Here is a 20,798-nt window from a genome sequence, read left to right on the forward strand (position 1 = left end):
GGGGGAGGAAGAGCAGGGGGATGTCTTGATTTTGCTAGCTGCGCTGGGGTCGCAGGGCGACGATACTTGAATGGTGGGTCTGGGGAAGGGGCTGGAAAGGGCTAAGAGCAGAGGTCAGGGAAGGGTAAGGGGCGTGTTTTACTTCAGCCTGGATTTAGCTCCCTAATTAAATGCCCCCTAGGTGGTATTCAAACTTAGCTCCTTCTCCCTCCCACCCCCTCACTTTGGGAAGCTGCTTTCCTTTGGATTTCTGGGGCCCAGTCTGCGAGGGGGGAGGAACTCCAGTAATGAGTGAAAGACGTCTTTCTTCTGCGCTCATTTGCATATGGATTCTAACTTCAAGATTTAGCATATGACTCTGGGCTGCTGGAATGTGCTTGACACTTGTCGCCTCACCGGTAACTATTTTTGCCCAAGCGACAGTATTTTTTTTTTTTTTTTCTTAATGGGGCACAGGTCCCGGTAGTGCTGCTGCTGTTTTGCAGTACCGGGGCTGAACTCGGCTTGTTAATTAATTTGAGAACTCTCAGCGCGCAATCGAGACTGTATTTAATTATATTCTGTTCATCTGGGGGCTTTAGAGGAGGGTTGAAGGAAGCTACGTGATCCTACCAAGTATTCCTGCTAAGAAGGAAAATCGGCAAGTTGAGCCCCATTAGCTTGGGGGAAGGTTATTGATGTTGAGATATAAATCTGTGTATGTATGTGTTGGTATCCTACTAGGAAACTAACTGCAACATTCTTGATCAATTAGAATCAGCAAATGTTGCTAGTCGCTGTTTGTTTTCCTTTTGTAACACCTAATTCAGTTGGTGATGAATCGCGATGCTGTTGCGAGAGTTACAAATTTTCCTTTTCTATCAATTTATAATTCTTTTGTTTTATGCTAATTTTTAAATGTTTTATTATGCCTGTTCTTTTTACTAGTCTTTTCTGAAAACACATTCTTTGCCGCTTAACCCTCAAAACTAAACTCTCCTTTGTAACAAAGAAAAAATAACTTTGTAACAACAAAAATAACTTTATAACCAAAAAACACACAAAACCAAAAAACCTTCCTATGAAGAATTATTAGCAAGAATTCTTTTTTAAAAGAAGTGTTCTTTGAGCATCTGTGTATTCAGTGGTGTCATTCTCTTGTTTCCTTTCCCTTCCCAGAGTCAGCCTAAGAATTTCTCCATCCTAGACAGTTTTAAGAGAAATAAGACAAATTCCGAGCATTCTCCTCCCCTTCCCCCATTTTCAACGCTCAGGGTCCCATCATTAATCCAATCAAAAGGCATTAAAATGAAGTTATAGAAAGGTAAAGTCTAGAATTCAACAAAGAGAAAGATATCTCTGAAAGATCCACTATTAGTTTGAGAGAGATTCAACCATGTGAATAGAGGTTTGAAAGGGAATTTGTATGTTTTGGGGGAGGGGAAAGAACATAGTGAAACTTCGAAAATGTTGAGGGATAGGGGAAGAAAGAATATACATTGGAGCTTAGTTAATCCGTTTCCTTCAGAAGCTGTCCTGCCAGTCTGAGAGCTTCCAAAACATGGATTCTTGGGAGCTGGCTTTCTGCAAAAATCTAGAATGTAGATTTTTTTTTTTTTTTTTTTGGTGGTTCTTATCTTAAGCCCTTACAAGCTGCTCTCCTTTACACCAGATGTATTCTATGAGCAATCCTGATAACTCAAAAGTGCATTGTGATCTTATCCCCTCAATGAATATAAGTTCTTTTTTTATTTCTTTTTTTCTTTCCTCCCTTCTTCTTTAAAAAAAGTTTCTTTAAGACCTTCAAAAAGTAGAAAGGTTGGGGTAGAGCGTAGGTGACAGACCTATAATAGTCCCTGCTGAGAATGACCTTTGTTAAGAGTAGACCTGGTCAAGAAACTGATAAAGGGCTTCCTCCTATTGACTTTAGGCCCCAGTCTAGGAGGCTTTTTGAGACAAAGGTCAGAGTTGTTAGCCCTAGAAGTAGTTCTTCATAGAAAAGGGAAAGGATAGAGAAGGTGGTCTCCTCTTTGCCCTTCCCCTCCCCTTCACTTGAAGTTATGTCTCTCTGGCTTTGGAGCTTTGGGATATTAGATTACTGGGTGTCTTTCTCCTTAGGGAAGGGAAAGCAGACTTAGAGTACCTCCTCTGGTACCTTATTCTTTAATAGAGTAAGAATGCAAAGGCCCAGGATACTTTTTAGTATAACTCCAGGAGGAGGCTGAATACTTGATATCAGTGCATCTCCTAAGATTCAATTTTGAAATAGATTGATATCTCATTTGCAAGGCTTGATCCTTCTTCAAAGTCCTAAGGATGATATTTGCTGCCTCAGCACTTTAAGGGAAGTCTTAAGGGAAAGGCAGGTATATATGAAGTGCCTACTATGTGCTAGGCCCTGCCTCCCCTTTACCCTGAGAGGGGAAAAATACAAGCAAGACAGCCCCGGTGCTCATAAATTTGCACTCTATCAGAGAAACAATGATTATACATAACAATATGTACACCATTTATAAAAAATAAGAGCAAGGTCATTTTTGTTGCAGTGGAAAGATTGTGAAATAGGGAAATTAAACAAGATGTCTTCTAAGGCCCCTTCCAGCTAAAAATCTATGATTCCAGAGTTCTAATCCTGTCTCTGCTACCAGCTTGTCAGATGCAATACCTCTTAACTTCAGTTGTCTCATTTGTAGAATTAGGGGTTTGGACTAAATAAAGGATGCCTTCCAGCTCCAACCTTCTCAGTTGAGAAATAATCATGGTAGATGACAGACCCTGGGGAAAATGAGAAGATCAGGGAGGGTCATTCCAGTCCATCAGTTCTGTTTGTGAGATGATGAGCTTTCTTCACTTTTAGATGAACCAGTTGTTCTAGTCTGACAGACTGAATTTGAAAAGCCTAATAAATAAATAAATAGATAAATGAATGAATGAATAAAAGGAGCAATAGATACTACAAGTGCTAAGCAGGAAGTCTGGGATCCCTGGGGTCTGCTGCTTGATGGTAAAAATCAGTGACTCACTTTAGCTACCCCAGGCCTGGCCATTGAGGAACTTGATTATCAAGGAAGGGAGTAGGGCTGGTCCTCAGGCCTGGTAAGCTAGAGAAGGAGGGAGGTGGCTTCTTCAGGGGAGGCTTGCTGGACTAGCTCCTGATACCTGGGATTTAGAGAATAAAGTGATGAGAAAGAAGCTTGGGAAGAGTTCCACATCCACCCACTGGTCTTGAGTTTGATTCACTTCCATGAGGTGTGTGCAGGGTTGCTATGACTAATTTCCTTTGAATGATGGGGCTACCATCCTGGTAATATGTTCACTGGAAAGCAAGCAAACTCTGATATCAGAAGATCCACATTTAAATTCCATATATGACACCTGCTGGGTGACTTTGAGCAAGTCACTCAATTTTGCCAGATCACACTTCTTCACTTGTAAAAGAAAAGAATTGAACTAAATGATCTTTGAGATTCCTTTCAGTTCTAAACTATGATCCTAACCTAGAAGAAGCTAGGTATTATAATATATATAGAATGCTGGATTTGGATTCAGAAGGACCTGAGTTCACATTTGTCTCAAATAGTTACTAACTGTATGAGTCTGGACAAATCACTTCTCTTGGCTTCATGAGGATAATACTAGCATCTACCTTTCAGGGAGTTGTAAGGATCAAATGAGCTAGTACAGTGCCCAACATAGAGGAGGCATTTAAAAATATTTATTTTCCTCCTTTTCTTCCTTTTACTAGTAAAGTAAACAAGGAAAAAGATTTTTTAATGTTACTTTTTTTTTTAAAGCACATTAATCTGATTTTGTATCTTTTGTTTTCAACACAACCTTACAATCTTAAGATAGAACAAGTATTTTTTTTAAAGGGAGCAGGAGAAGAAAACAGTTCATAAAAACTGGTCAATACATTAAAGGTGTCAGACAGTTATGTGCAATATCACACAACCATTCTTCCCTACTGCAAAGAGGAGAGCAAGGAGCTAAATGCACATTTTAAATGTCAGATAGTCCTTCTTTCCTTAGCTTGAAGATATTTATTTTGAATTAGATCAAGTGACAAGTAGTAAAAGCTCAAAGCCTTTGATAACAGAAAGACTGGGATTTGTAATGCTTGCCTTTTGGTAGAGAGGTACTAGACCTGTGATTTCATACAGTGAGAGACTTCCCTCTCCCAATTCACCTTCTGGCCTTAGAGGATTGCTTGGGAAGCTGCAAGGTTAAGTAACTTTGCCCTCAATCACACATTTAGTATGTCTTTCATAGATTTAGAGCTAGAAGAGATCATCTAGCCCAACTGCCTTATTTTTACAGATGAGGAAACTGAGATCCAGATTTCAAAATCACACAGATGGTAAATGACAGCCTGAAATTGAACATATATTATCTGACCCAGATATATCTGACCCAGGACCCTTTTCCACTTCAGGATTTGTCAGAAGCAGGATGTGGATTTAAAACTTTCTCAATCTGAGGCTCACCCTTTATCCATTCTGCCATTCTCTCCTTTAGACAAAACTTAGGGCTGCCTTCTCCCACTCTATAGTGTCATCAGTCATAAAGGCTATAAAATGACTAATAGGAGGAAAATGGGGATTCTTGACTGTCCAAGAAATTCCAAAAACAGTGAAAGAAGATGGCACTTCCCTCTAAGTTTCTCCTTGTCCCTTCCAGGGTTCAGGGGGGAAAATCTTCTGGTAGAAGAGTTGATAAAAAGTGAGAGTTTCTATTTGGCTTTGGCAGAAAAGTTGACAGAGGGGTGGGGAGTAGGAAACAAGTAGGAGGGGAAGAAGCAAACAAATGGATATAACAGCTTCTGTTAGAAGGTGGACAAAAGGCCACAGGAGTGTGATAATGGCAGGCACATGTCTGAACACTGATTAATCATTGATACAGCACTCATGGTTGGAGTTTTAGGGTCACTCTCCCTAGCTAGACTTTCAGATAAGCTGGAGGAAGTAGGTCACTCCTAGTTTCCTTATTTATCTTTAAAAGAAAAATCCTAGTTGACTAAGGACTGGAAAGACAAAGACAAGAGACCCAAGAGTATACTGGGGGCAGCAATCATAGAAAAATTGAGGGGACAGTTGAGACAGAGCCACTGAAAAACCTCTCACCTCATTCTTGTACTCTGGTTCTGAAAAAAGTGCTCAGAAGTATAGCTAGTCTAGCTAGTCTAGCATGCTGGTCATTAACTAGTCATTTCTTCCAAGAAATGTTACCTGAGTTACAATATCCGACTGCCTTTCTCAGCCTGAGTGTGTGTGTATATTGCTTTATAAATGCCTCTAAACCTTTAGCATTTATACTTTTTCTGTCTTCCCCTCCCATGTATGTCTTAAGCCCTGCCAGGTCAAGGTCCATTGTCAGCCCATCAATTGCCCAGTAAGATTTTGTACCCAGAGAGTGCTCAGTGGATGGGAGGGAAATAAGAGATGTAATGGGACAGGTTGTAGTAGAGCATAGGCACTGGAGTCAGAAGGACCTGAGTTCAAATCCCATAGTTTAACCACTTACTAGCTGGATGGCACTGGGCAAGTCATTTCACCCCAATTGCTTGCGCCTCCCCCCCCCCTCTCTCCATATATATATGCATGTATGTATTATATGTATATAAAGAAATGAGATGTAATAGTAGTGGGTACTGACCTGAATTGAAGCCGTTTGGCCACTTAAAAAAAAAAAAAAGAAAGAACTCTCATTCCTTTGTGATTTCCAGTGGGATATGGACTTCATAGCTGTTCATAATGCCAATAGTCATGGATAGGAAGACATGATGACAAAATGGACACAATACTGGCCTAGAAGGAAAACTTGGACTTAAATTTCCCTTAATACTTAACAGCTCTATGTGACCATGATTAAGTCAATCTTTTTCTCAGCTTCACTGTCTTCCTCTGTTAAATAGGGACCAGTATTTATGTGGCACTTTAACATTTACAAAGCTCTTTTGCCTATATCAATCTCATTTGGTTCTTATGACAACCTGGGGATGTAGATGCTACTATCATCCTGATTTTACAGAAGAATAAACTGAGAGGATAAGTGACTTGCCTACGGTAACACAGCTAGTCAACCTCATAGGGTTCTTTTGAAGTTCATAATGTATGTAAATGGCTTTTTCAGTACTTAATGGTCTGTATAAATGTCAGCTATTATTATGAGATGTCCCTCACTACTCTCCTGGGAGAAGGGAGTTGTGTTTCATTATTATTCTCTGGGACCTTCACTGGTTTTTCTGTTACTGAAAGTTCAGCTTGACTTTTAATGATATTTTTATTTACATTGTTGTAAATGGCCTATATCGTTTTCTCCTTTAATTTTTACTATTCTAGAAGAATTCCCCTTTGTTGATGTAAGAAGCCAGTGAAAATATATTTCATCTTATTTTAACTGCAAACTTCAATAGGGCTGTTTATTTGAAAATGTTTTATGAGTACCTCTGAGCCAAGTCAACAAGCATTTATTACGTACCAGGCAGGCAGCTAGGTGGATAGAGCTTAAGCCTGGAGCCAGGAAGACCTGAATTCAAATCTTACCTAAGATATTTACTTGCCGTGTAACCTCTGTTTGTTCTTATCCATTGGAAGAAGAAATGGCAAACCACTCCAGTATCTTTGCCAAGAAAACCTCACGGACGGTATTGGTGTACTATGGTTCCACAGACTCATGAAGAGTTGGACTTGACTAAACAAGTACAATCCTAGAAGGAAAGTACCAATATGAAAGGGGATCTGGAAAGACTTTTTGCAGAAAAACCCAAAAGAAAGCTTGGAGGTGGAGATGAGAAAGACAATCATAGGGGACTTCTGGAGGAAATGCATGGAATTGAGTGATAAAGGATTATGTTTAAGGGATAGAAATAGAAACAGTGTCATTGAGTGGAGGAGAATAAGGGGTAAAAAAAATGGAAAGATAGGAAGAAACCAAGTTGTATGAGTATACATGGGGGTCCCATTCTTGCTGATTAAGGGCTTGCTGGGGAGTCCACTGCATTCTGTGCCCACTCATGAGTCAGAGCTTCAAAGTCTAGAATCAATGAAGTGATCTCTGATCCCCCACCTTCCCCCCAAAGGGTTTCTAAGCTATAGAAGTTGTTACTAGGGAGCCCAAGCTCTGGAATGGTGATGATATAGAAAGTCAGTGTATTACTTTTAATAGTATTTTATTATTTCCAAATACATGCAAAGATAGTTTTCAACATTCATCTTTGCAAAACCTTGTTTTCCCAATTTTTGTCCCTCTTTCCCCTTCTTCCCCCCTCTTCTATGCAGCAAGCAATCCAATATAGGTTAAACATATGCAGTTCTTCTAAACATATTTCCATATTCATCATGCTGTGCAAGGAAATCAGATCAAAGGGAAGAAACCATGAGAAAGGAAAAAAAAAAAAAAACATTCAAACTAACAACAACAAAAGGTGAAAATACTATGCTTTGATCCACACTCAGTCCTCTTAGCCCTCTTGCTGGATACAAATGGCATTTTCCATCACAAGTCTATTGGAAGTGCCTTGAATCACTTCATTGTTGAAAAGGCCAAGTCCATCAGTCAGTGTATTAATTAAGGAAGGAAGATGCCCCTGCTCTGCCCCTCTGAGATCAGCTACTTTTCTTCCTCTTTTGTGCAGTGGCTGCCACTGGAGTGATTACTTGGCCCTGCCTACTTGCCTATTTCTCTTTTCCTTTTAGTCTAGTTTAAACTCCACATGTGCAATCCTTCAACAAATCAGCAGCTATTTAGTAAGCCCCTATTGTACCAGAAGGGGATACAGAGACAAGAATTAAGTCAATCCCTTCCTAGTAGCTCCTGTTATATTATTTTTGTCATTCAGTTGTGTCTGATTCTCTTTCACCCCATTTAGGGTTTTCTTGGCAAAGATACCGGAGTGGTTTGTCATTTCATTCTCCAGCTCATTTTACAGATGGGGAAACTGAGGTAAATAGGGTTAAATGACTTGCCCAGGATCAAACAGCTAGTTGTGTCTAAGGTTAGATTGAATATAGGAAGAGTAGTGACATACCCATAGTCCCACAGCAAATAAGTGTCTGAGATCAAATTTGAACTCAAGTTTCCTGACTCTAGGTCCAGAACTTTATCCATTTTGGCACCTAACTGCCTTGGAGATAGATGCTGCCAATGCAGAGTTGACAAGACTTGGCAAATGTTTGGATATTATCAGCTAAGAGAAAGTGGAATTAAGGATAGCTCTCAGAGTACAAACATATGTGACTGAAAGAAGGAAATGCCCTTGATAAAATAGGAGAGGGTTGTGAGGACGGGAGAATATGAAAAGGAGGAGAAAGAATAATTTTTGTTTTGGATATGTGAGTTTGAGGTACCATGGGACATCCAGTAGGAATGCTCATTAAGTAAATGGTGATACTGAACTGGACTTCAAGAGAGAAACCAACCATGAATATATAGATCTGAGAGTTTTCTGGCTAGAGATGATAATTGAATTCCAGGGAGTTGTTGATCTCATCATGAGATAGAGATAGAAATAGATAGAGGAGGGCCTAGAATTGAGCCTTAGGGTGCTTACACAATTAGGGGGCAGGATATAGATGATGATACAGGAACAGAGCTTGAAAAAGAATATCCAGATCAGGAGAGAATTTTCAAGAATAGCCAGGAGGAAAAGGTGACCAATCAAGTTAAATACTGCAGAGAGATCAAAAAGGATAATGACTTAGGGAAAGAACATTAACAAGTAAGAGATCATTGCTAATTTTGTAGAGGACACTTCAGACTGAAGGAAGGGTTTGGAAGACAGGTTGCTAGAGATTTCAAGAAGTAAGTGAAAGGAGAAGTGAAAGCAACAAATGTATCCAATTTTTTTCCTCTAGTAGTTGTATTGTGATAGTAGAGAAAAATAAGATGATAAATAACTGAAATGCAAGTTCTATTGTTTGTTTATTTTTTGAAGGATAGGGCTTCAGGGAAAGAACCTATCTACTATACCATGGCTTCCTCCCAGAAGATCTCTTCTGGACATTGTCTCATAAAACAGAACTTTGTAGGGGGAAGCCTACCAGCATGTTCTCCTACAAGGGTTCTTAACTTTTTTTGGTTCTTAACCCATTTGGCAGATTGGTAAAACCCAAAGGCTCAATCTCAGAATCATGTTTTTAAGCATATAGAATTATTCCTTCCACATCATGACTTTCCCCATTATGGTTTCCATATATCACAGGTCGACATAAGATGTTAAGTGAGAATTTAATAGAGTTTTATGGAAGCTAGAGACAACATGAAAAGGCCAGCAGATGATACAGAAAAAGTTTAGACCCTCAGAAATGTATAAAAATATGTATAATATTTATAATATCAGCATACTCTTTATCTTTTATATGTGTGAATTTATATGTGTGAATAAACACACAATTTCTTTTCTCTGGTACAAAGGGAGAACCAAAAAAATCTCATGTGGATTTTCCAGACAGCAGGGAATCCCCAAAATGTGCGAGAGTTAACTATAGAACAAAAAATATATGATTTCCATGTTGAAAGACTGTTGTCAAAATTAGTTTAAAAAACAAGTTCCAAAACCCCCCTGCAAGAATCCTTGATCCAGAAGATTAAAAAGACAGAAACATATTCCCCATCTTTCTCAGTGGCTCTATTAGCATGGTCAGCATCAGCCTCTCAGGTAGGCTTCCTGGAAGGAGGGGGAGCTGTGGTTACACCTGGAAGGTAAAGGAGCTGCCAAGTCATTTTAACAAGGTCAAAGGGCAGAGATCAAAGCTACAAAACAGGTTTCGCGGCATTCTTTGCACTCTCCTGATGACATCCAGGAGGAAACAACTAGTCTGGAAGGGAAACCCTTTCCACCGTGAGCCAGGTACCTTGTAAAAACTCCCTTCCGTTACCAAACAGGTGCCAACCTCTCTGTTTCAGTAGCTGGCTTAGTTGGCTGTCCTTTTGCTTTAAGTTTGCCCTTTTGAGGTCATGTTTGAGTCAAAGATCTCTCTGCCCCCCAGAAATGGGGATGCCTTCCAGCTTTTGACCCTTCCCATAGAGAGCTAAGCTCACTAAAGCATTGCCAAACATTGCTCCAGGCCTTACAGTTCCATCTCAAACCCGGACCATATTTCATTTTTGTCCCCATTCCCCACCCTTCTCATCTTCCCTGTTAAATGTCATGATGAATTGAGTTTTGTCTAGAGGGAGGAGGGAAATGTGTGGAGACAGAAAAATCCTCTCTGGGATAATGGGGGCCTTAAAAAAAAACTGTCATTCATATGATGCTTTCTCTCATGCCAGATATCCTTCTGTAGGGAGGACTTTTGCTTGAGTCAGTGTGGATGGTCTATATATACTGCATCATTCACATGCCTTTTTAATTTCCCTCCCATTACCTGTAACCTAAATGGGAGTAAAGACACCTGAGTGGCAGAGAGAACAGCGGCCACTGGTACTCCCCAAATTCCAAGCCTATACTATCAGTGAGAATAGTGCATCTCCATTTCACTGGTGCAAAGGTTTTTAGATATGAGATGGACCTTAGGAAACTATATACAGGTTTCAGGTGTCCTAGAAATAAAGCTGAAAGGAATTCCAGAAGTCATCTCATCCCACTCTTTAATTTTACAGTTAAGTAAACTGAGGTCACAGAAGTTAAATGAATTCTTACTTTCAGGTCTCTAGATAATAAATGAATCTGAACACGTGTTCTCTGATTAAAAAACCAATTTTTTTCCATTGTACTCCCCTCCCCGCAATCAACTTACCTCATTTCACAGATGAAATTATTGAGAGGAAACAACTTGTCCTCAGCAGCCCTAGTGGATAGAGCTCTAGATGTGGAGTCAGGAAAATCTGAATTTAAATCTGGTGTCAGACACTTAACTGGCTGTGTGACCTTAAGCAAGTCACTTCACTCTGCCTCAGTTTCCTCAACTGTAAAATAAGCTGGAAAAGGAAATGGCAAAATCACTGTAGTATCTTTGCCAAGAAAACCCTAGAGGAGTCACAAAGAATCAGACGTGACTGAAATGACTGAATAACAACTACAATAATTTGTTTTTGGATACACAAATAGTAAGTAGCAGAGCCAAAGGTTTAATCTAGGTCTTTTTTGACTCCCAGATTAGGACTTTTCTCAGTAGGTCCTGTTGGTCTCTTCAAATTCACTTAGATCTTGATGAATAGGGCAATACTATGAATTGGATCTCCAACCTTTGTGAAGCTAAAGTTAGCTGGGTATTCAGCTCAGAATAGTGGGATAAAGGTGCCTACCTTTTGGGTGGGTCAGGTATGAATGTTCACATCTTCTAAGGCTCTATGAAGAGCATTGTCCTTCCAAACTCCTAATCTCCAAGTCCTTTTTCTTTTCTTTTTTCTTTTTCTTTTGAGGCAACAGAATTAAGTGAGTTGCCTAGGGTCATAGAAGTGCTAATCCCAAAATTTTTAAGACTCAGCCCTAATATGAATGTCCTCTCAGTGAATCAATAAATATTTTAAAGCACCTACTATGTGCCATGCATTGTGCTAAGTACTGCAGATATAGGGAAATATAAGACAGCCATTGCTCTCAAGGAGCTCACAGACTAATGGAGAAGACAAGATATCAACAAATAATAATAATAATATTTATATAACATTTTTATGTGCAAGGAACTGTATCAGGCCCTTTACAAATATTTTTCTCATTTGATTTTCACAATCATGCACATTAAAGCTACATACAGGATTAATTAGAAAAAAATCAGCAGAGGGAAAGAGATAAAATTCTGGATCAGAGATATTGGGAACTTCCTTTATTTAATCCACAATGTGGACATCAGCAGAATTAAGAACAACAATTCCCGATCGGGATTAGGGAAGGCTTCCTGTAGAAGCTGGAATTATTAAGTGGGACTTGAAGGAAGCCAGGGAAGCCAGGTGGTGGAGATGAGGAAGGAGAGCTTTGCACACATCACATCGGAGACAAGCAATCAAAATGTAGGAAGGAAGGCAGAAGATGAGATTCTTATTTGAAAACCTGCAAAGGGGCCAATGTCACTGAATGGAGGAGTACATGGTGTGAAGTATGGAAGGAGAGACTTCATAAATTTCTCCCATGGCTCTCTTCACTTCCCACTGTCATCTCCTGTAAAAACATTGATTTAAAATTTTGTTAATCTCTTCAAGTTCCATCATCTCCAATCCTTGACTGGTATGTGGGAATAAAATAGCTTTGGGCAGAGCAATCAAGTGTTCTGACTTGATAAGGGAGCAAGTATCCAGCCCTGTCTAGTGTCAAATATCAAATGAGAGAGTGAGTTGAACTAGATTACCTCCTAGCTACAGACCTTTGTTCCCCATCAGAGAATATGACTTAATCCCAGATCACAGAATCATAAAACTTTAGAAGTGGAAGTGGACTGGAGGTGATCTATCCAGGGCTTCTTAAACTTTTACCACTTGTGGCCCCTTTTTGCCCAAGAAATTTTTATGTGACCCTGGGCATATAGGTATATGAAATAATTATACAATTTAAACATTTATTGATAGTAAATCATAATTTTATGACCCCCCCCATCTTCAGTTACATGATTCCATATGAAGTTACAACCCATAGTTTAAGAAGCTTTGACCAGTTCAAAGAGGGGCTTGTTCAAAGTTACAGAGATAAGAGGCAGGAGCCTCTTATAAATATATGTACCTCCTCTATAAAGACCTCTTATTAACCTGAGGCCTTTAACACCAAATCCATTTAAAATTGCACTTTACCATGCTCTTTGATATAAGGTATGGTCCTGAAGATCCCATACCTTAATCAACATTTTGAGAACTTCCTTTATTTAAGGTACAACATAGAAGCAGATAGAATTAACAACAATATAAAATCCCTCATCTCAATAAATCTTTGCTGTAATTGAGGAGAGGGTGCCATAAAAGAACCAATGGATTTAGATGACTGGGTCTGTATTCTGGATCTGCTATTTTATCTTATGGGGTCTAACTCTGGGCAGTTCCCTGCCCTGCCTCCCCCAGCCTCGATTTTCTCTTTTGTACAATGAGAAGGTTTAAGGTCCCTTCTAGTTCCAAATTCTGTGATCCTACATAAACACGTGAAAAATTAGCAATGACAGATGTAAATAAGCTTGAGATAAAAATAGAATCCAAGAATGTTAGAGCTGAAATGATTTTGAATAATTATGTCACCGGCTCCCTCACTTTACAGCTAAAGAGCCCGACCCAGGGAGCCTGTGTCTTGTTCAAGGTCACCCAGCTTATTTAAGCCATTTCATAAGGCAGCACATGACTGAGTGTTAAGTAAGGAGTGTTAAGTTCTGTATGGATCCTGAGGAAGGCTGTAGTGGTCTTGGAAAGAAAGTCTTGGCAAAGGTGGAATTGGAACTAAATAAGCCATAGAGCACAGTTTGGATTAAAACAAGAAAAGAGGAGGGAGAACATCCTGGGCAGGTAGAACAACACTAGCAATACTGTAGGGGAAGGAAAGCAGACTATACAACTAGTGGATTTCTGGAGCGTGCAGGGAGACACAGTAAAGAGAACTGTGGTAGAAAAGTAATCCCATCCTCATGTCTTTTCCCTCTAGTAAGAATGGCATTTGAAATCCATCTATGAACTTTTCAATATAATAGAAATAATAGCTAACATTTTTATTGTACTTACTTTGTGCCAGGAACTGTGCTAAGAGCCTTACAAATATCTCATTTAAGTCTCACAACTACCCTAGGAGGTGTAGATACTGTCATCATTCTCATTTTACAGATTAGAAAACTAGGAAATTTCCTCCTTTCCTAGGCAGAGATTAAGTGACTTGCTCAAGGTCAAACAACTAGCAAGTATCTGAGGTCAAATTTGACTCAGGTGTTCCTAAGTCCAGTCCTGGCATTCTATCTACTTAGGTTTGATTGCTTGACACTATAGAGAGTACACGGTCTATTGTTTATCATTCATTTTCATTATATAACCAGCTCATGTCCTTTTCTGATTCTAAATATCTCTGACATTCTTCACACAGCTTCTCTGGTGTAATTCTTAATTAGTCATGTATTACAATCTCCTTGCACTTGCTGGACATTCCTTCCTTGCCTTTTTGTTAACCTACTGCACTAAATCTTGTAAAACCAAAATGTGCATTGATATAACAACTATACATAGCCTAACTCACTGGAAGATATTGATATTAATGAGAATAGACTTTGTTTCAGGGAGAAGCTTGGGGTCCTTAGAAATTTTATGGATTGTCTCTACTATATAATATGAACAATAGATAGTTTCATCCACTTTGTAGTTCCTATGTGGATAGTTAAGCAACACTCTTTTTGACTAATTTTATATCTTTAGTAGTCTTCAGTGCTTTGGGGCTTGTCATCTAAAGTCAGGAGTATGTGAAAGACCTGGGTGTTATGATCATAAATCTCAGAAGCCAACTAATTTGACCATGTTACTCTCCACTAATATATTCCGGTGGCTCCTTATTACCTCCAAGATCAAATACAGGGTACCCCGGCATTCAAAGTCTTCCATAATCTAGCCCTTTCCTAACTTTCCAATCTTCTTCTACTTTATTCCCATACACATATTCTTCAATCCCATGACATTGGACTTCTGACTCTTCCATGTACATGACCTTTCAGTTCTTGGCTCTGGGCATCTTCTCTGGCTACCCACTATGCCTATAACATTCTCCCTCCTCTGTTCTGTCTACTGAGCTCCCGGACTTTCTTTAAGTCCCAACTAAAATCTTGCTTTTTACAGGAAGCTTCCCCAACCCCTCTTAACTTTAGTTCCCTCTCTTATTTACTCTGTATATAATTTATTTATACATATTTGCTTTTTGTTATTGCCATTAGACTGGGGGCATCTTGAGCAGGGATTGTCTTCTCTCTCTTTTTGTATTTCCAAGCACTTAGCACAGTGCCTGGCACATAATAGGTGCTTGATAACTTTTTTTGATTGATTGATACAGATAAGAAAAGTAAGTGGTTGGTTCAAGGTCAACTTGTTAGCAGGATTGGATCCCAAATTTTCTGACTCCTGATCTTTTCACTCCTTTAGATGACCTCTAGAGAATTTGCTACTGTTTATCTCACAGAATTTCAGACCTAGTAACTTTTGATGATAAAATGGGGAAGAAAAAAAAAAGATGTTAAAAAAAAATCTTTCAATGAATAGAGAGTGAGAGGTAAGCTAGTTATAAAGAATTGTTTGTTAACCACTAGAGCTTTCGAACATAAGAGCTGAGTAGTGAGTTCCCTGTCACCTGGAAGTATAATGACCTTTCAGGACAGCTATTAGATCTTATTAAAGAAATTCCTGTACTATGGGGGAAGTTGGACTAGATGTCACCTATCATTGTTTCTAATATTAAGGTTCATCAGTCCACTGATCTAAATTTCTTTAAACAAAACTAAATTCCATAAGTCACCATTAAACATATAGAACAAGTAACCAAGAGGTGGCTTTAGAAATTAAAGACATTTTTTGTTCAGATTGGGTCCTATTTAAAGGCAAGGAAGGAGATGAACTCTGGAGGTTTCTTGTAGGACAGGGATTTCTTAACTTTTAGTTTCTTGATCTTTATATGATTTGTAGCTTTTCTTCTTCTTCTTCTCTTCCCATCTCTCTTCACCCCCACTCCCTGTAGCCCAACCCCTTCCCGATTTAACTTTCTGTCTAACCACCATGTAGCCCTTCCATTTTAGAGTTCTGGTGGCCAGAATGTCTGTGGCTATCCTGAAGCAGCTACTTTCCCATTCCCTCTTCCCTAGGAAGGTAGACAGGACTAAATTTAAACTCCATCCTGCTGTTAGGAGACACCAGTCTGAACAGTGAGATAATGAAATTAGAGTTAGGCTGTCTTCAGATATGTTTAGGGTAAAGATAGGGTCTCATCCCTAGGGACAAGATCTCCTAAGAGACAAGATCCAGTTTGTAAAATGAGGGAGGAACTAAGGGGTGGAGGAATACTCTAAATATGGATTTATTCCAGCTCTGCAGGATAACTCAAAGAAAGCCAACTAGATTCCTCACCCTGCTGATTCTGACTGTAAAATGTGAGTTGCACAGCCCTGCTTGAATTTATAATTTCTTGTAAGCTCTCTCAACTGGCTAAACCTAATTATCCCCTCGTCTTTGTCCCTGATTCTAAAATGTCCTTTTCCTTGGAATGCACATCAAAGAATCTGTGATTTCATAAGCATGGAGGCCAAATACTTTGATTCAGAAAGAGATTATCAAGTAGCCATCAGTTTGCCAACAGCTGTACCATTTCTAAGAGCAAAAAAATGTTCCTGCCCTCAAGAAGCTTATATTTGATTAGGAGGCAGATTTCAAGCCTTGCGTGCCTTAAATATTGTCATGAACTGCTATGTCAGAGCAATAAAATGAGGGGAAAAAATCAGAGAATGGTCAATTACTCCTCTGGATATAAGCCATTATAGATTTAGTTGGCCTAAGCCTCAAAAAAAAAAAAAAATCATTGATAGTCCTATGCTCAGAGCTGGAATGTCATTAGGGTTTGTGCTCCAACACCAGAACATTGGAGAAGCCAGGGTTACTAGCAGGATTTTAGTAGGAGGTGCAAGAATCTATGAGATAAATACCATGGAATAGTTTTCTGTATTTTTTCAGTGCTTTTTTAGTTGATAAAACATTTGAACATTTTTTTCTTTGTCAAACTGAATGGGAGGGTTATTTATTTAAGAAACAAAGTAGGAAATAATCAATCAATAAGCATTTTTAAAGTGCCTGCTCTTTCATAAGGCTCTTTGTTTGGTACTTGGAGATTTCAAAACAAAAATGAAAATCAAGACTTCCTTCAAAGAGCTTGCATCTAGGTGTGTATATAAATATAAAGTAGTTGGGTTGGAGGAGAAGGTGGGAGTGAGAGGGTTTTCATGCAGAAGGTGTCTCTTAAACTGAATTTTTCAAGGAAACTAGGAATTTTAAGAGATGAAGGTGAGAAAGGGAGTACATTCCAGGATGGGGGTAACCTGGGAGAAAACGTGAAAACAGAAAATTGATAGCCTTTTCAAGGAACAGCAAGATATTTAGTTTGATTGGACTATAGAGCTTTGGAAGGGAAGTAACGTACAGTTACCCTTCCACATTGTGACTTTCCTTGTTAAAGTTTTGGGTCAGCATGAGAAATTAAATAGAAATTTGGGGGGGGAGTTTTGCAGAAGCCACAGATGACATGAGAAGGCCGACATGACACAGAAGCTATGGTCAAATACTTAATCCAAATTTTACAATAAAGCACTGTAAACACCCCTTAAAAGAAAAAGAAAAAATTAGATTTCTTTTTTGGTATAAAGGGAGGGCCAAAAAATTTTACATGGATTTTCCAGATCAAGGGGAGTTGGGGTGACACTGTAACCCTAACCCACACAATGTGGAAGTAATAACTATATAAGACACCTGGAAAAGATGAGCCAGGGACAGGTGTGTTGTAGTGCTTTAAATGCTAAACAGATGTTTGTTCCTAGATGTAATAGAGAGCCAGTGAAGCTTATTGAGCTGGTGAAGGGTATGGTGAAAGCTTTAGAAATGTCTCTTTGGTAGCTGTATGGAAGATGGATTGGAGAGCAGAGATAATTTAAGGCAGCAGGATTAAGAGGCTACTGTTGTAGGAATGTGGTAAATGAACAAAGAAAAAGGAATGGATTTGAAAATGGAACCTTTTTATAATTGCTTTGTACAATCCAGGTGATAGAATGAACGTAAGCTCTTTGGGAACAGAGACTCTTGTTTGTTTTGATTTTGTTTCTCCTTGAATCTAATCTATGTCTAATAAATGTTTAATGGGTAAAATGAGATTGGTTTGAAAGTGATCTGTGGAATGGGTCTATAGTCACACATACCCTTTCTCTGTGTTTTGTTGTTGTTTAGTTATTTTTAATTGTGTCCAACTCCAGGTGACCCCATTTGGGATTTTCTTGGCAAAGATACTAGAGGGGTTAGCCATTTCCTTCCCCAGCTCATTTTACAAATGAGGAAACTGAGGCAAACAGGGTTAAATGACTTGCCCAGCATTAGATAACTAGGAAATACCTCAGGTCATATTTCAACACATCTTCCAGACTCCAATCTTAGCATTATATTCGCTGCACCACTTTGCAGCCAGAACTAGGGAGATTGTGGCTCAGTGGGAAAAGCACAGCCTTTAGAGGATCTGGCTGGCTTTGAGTCCAGATTCTGCCACTGACTGTTTTGTGTGACCTTGGGCAGGTTATTTTACTTACTTAGATCTCAATTTACTCTTCAGTAAAAATGAGAGATGTTGGACCAGGTGATGTCTGGAATGGATTCAGGTCCAGTCCTGTGATTTTCCTAATTTATAAATAGATTTCAAACCCTTCGTAAAATAATAGTCCTTAATGTCTCTGTTGGGCCAACATTCTGTTATTTCCATGATCATTTCAAAAGCTTCTTTGTCATTGGGTGATTTTTTTCCCCCTTTCTGACCTGAACTTTTAACCAATGTTTAATAGTCCCGTAGGCTGTGCTCTGTGTGTGTGTGCACGCCTTCCAATATAGATCACCCAGATGCTGGGAAGCACCAGGCTGTGCGGCCTCCAGAGCCAGGCCTTTGTGTCTCTATCTCCACAATTCTAGCACAGTATCACATTGAGACACTCCAGTGAGGTCATCGAAGAACTGGTTGAAGGACTGAGGTGTAGTTAAATAGGGAACATGACTTCTGTCCTCAGCCAACTGGAGGGCCATTGTGTAATGATGATAACAGTAACAATAATGGACATTTATAGAGCCCTTTTATATTTGAAAAGAGCTTTATATAGATCATCCTCTTTCATCCTCACCACAACCCTGTCAAGTAAATGTTAAGATCCTTATTAGTCCCTTTTACAGATGAGCAAATTGAGAAGTTAAGTGGCTTGCTCAAGGTGGAGCAGTCAGTAAAAGTGCCAAGGTTTTCCTCATTCAACCTCTTCCATTTCTTTGGAATAATGTGTTTCTTAAACTGGAGAAGAGAATGTTAGCATTGGTGGATAAATGCTATGGGGAGGTAGAGTTCAGCTTAGTGGAAAGTATTTTCAAATATTCAGGACCATCCATGGATAAAATAAACAACTTAATGAGATAGTGAATTCCCTTCATTGGAGGTATTCAGGAAAATCCTGGATAGTCACTTTCTAGAGATGTTGTAGAAGAGAAGGGAGTTTGACTTGAAGACCCAATACTATGAAATTCTATTTTGAGATGAATACACAAGTGAAGCTGGCAAACGTGTAAATTGAGGAATAGACAGATGGAAATAGAAAAAAAGAATTCCGGTAATTGGCTAAAAGCCAATGAGGTTTAATTCCATCTCTTAATACTTTCTTTCTCTTATTTCAAACCTGGTTACCCTACGATGTGACTCCTAATCTCAACCTTCTCATTAGGATATCCCACTGAATCCTCTGCAACTGATATTATTGATTCCTACTTTACTCTACTTGTAGAAATTTATTTTATTTTTTTGTATCCATTCCTGCATGTACATTTGTCTCTATACTTATTTTTAGATCTCAGCCATCCAGTTCCCAAGGGTCTAGAAATCAAAAGTATATGATATAGAGAAACAACAGTAAAAACAAAGAAAAAAAAGATTTAAGAATTCTAGGCCATATGTCCCAAGTTACACTGCTGTTGGGACCCTTGTGTTTCCTGCCTATTTGGCCTCAGATTTCCAAATTAACCCCCCACCAACCTTTTTTATTCACCAACTTCAAATTTCCAGCTTAACCCATACTTTATTAGAATAGACATGTAGACTTTGTTCCTAAGAGAATCCCTTTCACCTGAAATCACTCCCTCAATCTACCCATATTTAAAAAGAAATAAAGACAGCATCAGTTTTTCTTTTTGTAGCTTATTTCCTGATATATTTGTAATTTTCTGAAAAGAATGATGGAATATAGTGTCTGTAACTATGTACATCTTGGAGAACCTTTCATTTGAGTTTTTTTTTTACTCTATGGTTTTTTAAAATCAACACTGTGGCACCTCTGGGCACTATTCCAGCCGGGGTGGGAGGATTAGTGGAAGCCAAAACCCCAAAGAAAAAATGTTCCTGTGACTTTGGGTTTGTAGTCTCCCATTCAATTCTTCAGCTCCCTGTGGCAGGATATGAACAAGATCCTTTCTTATTAGTTAATCATACTCAAAGTCCATGAGCTAACTAGCCATCAAACAATAGAATGATGACTCTTAAAAGTTATTCAGGATACAAATTTTTGTACAGTCATTTGAATCTCTCTGTGACCCCATTTGGAATTTTTTTGGTTGTTTTTTTGTTTGTTTGTTTAGCAAAAATACTAGAGAGGTTTGCCATTTCCTTCTCCAGCTCATTTTACAGATGAGGAAACTGAGACCAACATGGTTAAGTGACTTTGTTAAGTGACTTGCCCAGGGTCACACAGCTAGCAAATATTTGAGGCCAGATTTGCTCTCAGGCCCCAGTAACTCTAGGCTTTATGCACTCACTCACCTAGTTGTCAGGGACATAAATAGGATGATTGTGGATTTAGGATTATATATTTATAACTAGAAGAGACATTATAAATCATAAAGTCATACTCTCTTTGTATGAGAATAGGTACCTGAAGCCCAAAATCACACAGGAGGGAAATAATAGAGCCAAATCTCCTGAATCAAAGGCATCCTTCAGGAGATTGAATTTCCAATCCAAGTTCATTGTGTAACAGAAGAAAGCCTTTTAAATAGCAGAAAAGGGAAGTGAATGTACTTGTTGCAAATTGGCTCACTATGAATTTAGATAAATCAATGAAATATATAGCACCATAAATCTCCACAAATGATCGGTTCTCAAGATAAGTGAAAGAGAG

At 38.9% G+C, this 20,798-nt stretch overlaps 1 protein-coding gene across 14 annotated transcripts in view; it reads left to right on the forward strand.

The window, feature by feature from the left end:
* The window catches only part of KALRN (kalirin RhoGEF kinase), a 927,260-nt gene that overhangs the window by 749,286 nt on the left and 157,176 nt on the right, over positions 1-20,798 (forward strand). The gene's annotated exons all lie outside the window — the stretch shown is intronic.

The sequence above is a fragment of the Antechinus flavipes genome, chromosome 3 (genome assembly GCF_016432865.1).
Source record: "Antechinus flavipes isolate AdamAnt ecotype Samford, QLD, Australia chromosome 3, AdamAnt_v2, whole genome shotgun sequence".
Lineage (NCBI taxonomy): Eukaryota > Metazoa > Chordata > Mammalia > Dasyuromorphia > Dasyuridae > Antechinus > Antechinus flavipes.